The 4,580-nt window shown below is 36.0% G+C and overlaps 1 pseudogene; it reads right to left on the reverse strand.

The window, feature by feature from the left end:
- Positions 1 to 935, reverse strand: LOC142844950 (olfactory receptor 4F3/4F16/4F29-like; annotated as a pseudogene).
- Positions 936 to 4,580: the final 3,645 nt, after the last annotated feature.

Genomic DNA, 4,580 nt, shown 5'->3' on the forward strand with positions numbered 1-4,580 from the left:
TTAAGAAGTTTTCCTATAACTAACTAGCTGTCTGCATACTCTCTTCATTGATACCTTCATTTCCTGATTTCTGAGTGTGTATATCACAGGATTCAGAAAAGGAGTAATAACTGCATCAAAATTCATTAGAAATTTGTCCAGGTGTGTTGAAGGAGAAAGCCAGGTATAGAAGAATATCAATGGACCAAAGAATAAGACCACCACAGAGATATGAGCTGAGAGAGTGGTCGGAGCCTTAGAGGAACCACTTGACGAGTGTTTTTGTACAGTGATTATGATGACAATATAGGAAATGATCAGTATGATGAAGGAGCCCACAGAGATAAATCCACTGTTGGCTGTGACCATGAATTCCAGTTGGTAAGTGTCTATGCAGGCAAGTTTGATAAATCGAGGAAGGTCACAGTAGAAGCTGTCCAACACATTAGGTCCACAGAAAGGTAAGTTTACTACAAAAGCCAGTTGAACCAGAGAGTGAATAAGGTCTACCACCCAGGCAGCCACTAAAAACAAGATGCACATCCTTGGGCTCATAATGGTCAAGTAATGGAGAGGCTTACATATGGCCACATATCTGTCAAAAGCCATGGCTATGAGTAGCACCATCTCCACACCACCAATGACATGAATGAAGAAGATTTGAATGACACAGCCTCTAAAGGAGATAACTTTGTATTTTCTGAATAAGTCATAAATCATCTTGGGGGACACAACAGAAGAAACACCCAAGTCGATGAAGGAGAGGTTAGCCAACAGAAAGTACATGAGAGAGTGTAAGTGAGGGTCAGAAGCCACAGCGAACACGATGAGGGAGTTTCCTGTCATGCTTGTTACATAAAATGTAGAGGAGAACACGAAAAGGAATAATTGGATGTCCCAAGAGTTGGTCCCAGGAACACAAACTCTGACACCACGGACTGATTCACTCCTTCCATTGACCTTTTTGTCAGTGCTACCTGAGAGAAGAAACAGGAGAAATGATAAATTGTTAATTGTATTAACGTAAAGTCCTGCATTTATAAATAAGCAAGTGCGAAGCAACACTAATATTCAGGGGATCATAACTTCAAACCATAGTAAAATATCACCTCACAGTTTTCAAAGATAACAAGGGAAGGTGCTTGGGAACTGTTGGGGGAGGAAAGGAAAAAGAAATGTGGTAATTATACTTTTACTTCAAAAACTTTAAATTTTTTTAAAGATACCAAGTTTTGGTGGATTTTAAAAGACTTGATATGAATATGAATTGGTATACTTATTCAGGAAGACAAAAAAATTCATGGAAGTACTTTAAAAATTAACAAATATAGAATGGTTTGTAGCTCAATGAAACAAAACTACTATAGGCCCATATTTTACATGATATGGCAGCCAGGATCTCAAGCCATAGGCTACATCTTAAGTGGTCACATAACCTTTCAGACAGGCTGTCCCTGCCCTAACAAAGGGTCAGGATATTGCTTTGCTCCTCTCTTTGTAATTTGGAGCATGCCTGAAAAGATGTGCTAATTCAGTCATGTGACAACTAGCATACTGACCAAAAAGAGGAGACTTAACAAGCACAGGTAGTTGTGGATGTGACTAAAAGTCATCCACCCTGTTACCTAGGAAACAGATGTTAATGTATTTCCCCCCTCAGTTTATGCTTTCATATATATAGCTGTTTGGAGAGAGACTTCCTACTCCCTACTGTGCAGCCTAGCTTCCCCTAGAAGCAGAAAGACACGTTTGCAGAGTAAGTTAGCCTCAGGGAACTACAGCTTCAGAACAATTAAAAATAAATAAGCAGATTAAATATGTTTCTTTTCCATTTCACAGTTTTGCTTCTTTGTCAAAAATCTGTTTCAGTTTTCAGTACTGTGGCTCTGTAGTGAAGTTTAAAGTCAGAGATTGTGATACATTCAAAAGTTCCTTGATTGTAGAGAATTTTAAAATTGTTTAGGCTGTCCTGAGTTTTTATTTTTTCTTATAAAATTATGGATTCTTCTTTCGAGGTCTGTGATAAATTTTGTTATAATTTTAATAGGCATTTGCATTGAGTCTGTAGATTGATTTCACTAAGATTGTTATTTTGCTATGTTGGCTCTACTTTCCCAAGAGAATAAGAGATCTTTCCATTTTCTGATGTCTTAAATTTCTTTCTTCAAAGATTTAAAGTTCTTATCATATAGGTTTTTCCATTCATGTGACTAGTTACTCAAATATTTTATGGTATTTATGGCTATTGTAAAGAATGATGTCTCTCATTTATCATTGGTGTAAAAAAGGTACATTTTGGGTGTTTGCAGATTCTGTCTATGACAAAATAATTCTACTGTGAACATCGTTGAACACATGTCCTTATAGTATGGTTGAGCATCTTTTGTGTATAGCCCAGAAGTATTATTGCTGAGTTTTGAGGAAGATTATTGTCTAATATTCTGAAAAATTGCCATACTGGATCCAAAGTGGTTGTGCCTGTTTGCACTTCCACTAGCACTGGAGGAGTTTTTATTTTTCTTTATTCCACATTCTCTTCAGCATAAGTTGTCAACAGTATTTTTAATCTTGGTCATTCTTACAGGGATAAGATGGAATCTCAGAGTAGTTTTGATTTGCATTTCTCTAATGTTTAAGGATGTTATGTTTAATCATTTTTTAGTGTCTTTCGGTAATTTTAAGTTCATCTATTCAGAGATTTCAGTTTAGATCTGTTCCATATATATTTATTGGATTAATTGTTCTTTTGATGACTAATTTCCTGAGTTTTTCATATGTTTTTGGAGTGGAAGAGTGATTAGTAAAGATATTTTTTCAATTCTATAAACTGATATTATGTCTTGTTGACTATGTCCTTTGCTATACAAAAGCTTCTCAGTTCAGGAGATCTGATTTGTTAATTGTTTCTCACAATGTCTGTACCACTGAAATTGTGTCTGAGATGTACCAATGCGTTCAAATATACTTCTAACTTTTTCTTCTGTGAGGTTCAGTGTGGTTGGTTTTATGTTGAGGTCTTCGATTAATTTAAACTTGAGTTTTGGGCATAGAGAGAAATATGGATCTGTTTTCATTCTGTTACATGTTGATGTCAAATTAGGCCAACATCATTAGTTAAGTATGCTTTTTTTTTCTATTTTCCCATCAGCTAATGAGACTTACAACTTAAGAGGAGGATAGCTTATAAACTTTTAATTCAATATACAATAGTTAAACCCTTACTTATAATATTTTTATGGGAGATATTGATCCACTAAGTAAAATTATTAAAGGGAACAATGAGCCAATTTCCAACAGAGAGCTTATAGAAGTTGCCAAACAGGTACTCAACTGAGTGGAGTATAGATCTACAGATAGAGTGCACAATAATCAGCAAGTACAGTATATTAATTGTGAATCAGCTATGGTAAATATGTATTCAGTACAAAACTTACTCTACAGCAGTTTTATTTTTAAAAAAATGTTTTTTATGGCTGTCCTTTCCCAAAAAAGCCCTTGCAATGAATTATAAAATGACCCAACCTATATTAATTTGGGATCAAGGATTTGTGTGTGTTTTTGTTCACAGAAAGAAAATAAAGCTAAATGAGATGACTGTATATACAGTAAAGGAGGAGCAGACCTGATGACATAATAGCTGCAAACACCCCATAGAGGAGTTGGAGGAAGAAGTTGGAGAAGAGTCCATGATCCAGTCTTCCCCATCCCCCACAGAGAGGTGGGCCTGATCACAAGACCTGCTACTGCCACTCTACCCTTCAAGGTGCCATTCTGCACTGAGGAACAGATGTTAAGCTGCTTCCAGACATTTGGGACACACACAGAGATCTGCTGACTTGGCCTGACCACAGTGACTACAATTTTTTTGCAGTTTGAATCCTGTTTGCTTTGGAGCTAAATGCAGACAGACCATCTAACTGTTTTAATCTTTGAGACAAAAAGCTCATTTTCAATAAAATATTGAACCTGAGAATGAAGACTTAAGCTTTCCCTTTAGGGAAAGAAAGACTCAAAATAAAAAATGACTAAAACCCCTCTTCACTTAAGAAGTGGGCAGACTAATGGTTTAACTACTGCTAAGAGACTGGAACTGGTATTTGATAACAACAATGCCATTGTACTCTTACTGGATTTGACCTAATAATATTTGTATATAAGATGTTGAGAAAAGTTGGTATTAACCAATAATGCTATAAATTATGGTACCGACCTAATAATATCTGAAAAAGTTCATACTGACCAATAATGCTGAGAATTATGGTACTGATCTGATGATAGTTGTAAAAGTTGGTATTGACCAATAATGTTGAAAATTATGGTACTGACTGATGATATTTGTAAATGCTTATAAGACATTTAAAAAAAGCTGGTATTGACCAAAAATGCTAAAACATTATGATACTGACATGATAATGTTTGTAAATGCTTATAAGAACCCACCAAGGCCAGCTGGCCTGGATCTGAAAAAGCATGGGATAAAACCGGACTTGCTGAACATAGGGGACAATGAGGACTACTGAGAACTCAAGAACAATGGCAATGGGTTTTTTATCCTACTGCACGTACTGGCTTTGGGGGAGCCTAGGCAGTTTAGATGCTCA

The sequence above is a fragment of the Microtus pennsylvanicus genome, chromosome 2 (assembly GCF_037038515.1).
Source record: "Microtus pennsylvanicus isolate mMicPen1 chromosome 2, mMicPen1.hap1, whole genome shotgun sequence".
Classification (NCBI taxonomy): domain Eukaryota; kingdom Metazoa; phylum Chordata; class Mammalia; order Rodentia; family Cricetidae; genus Microtus; species Microtus pennsylvanicus.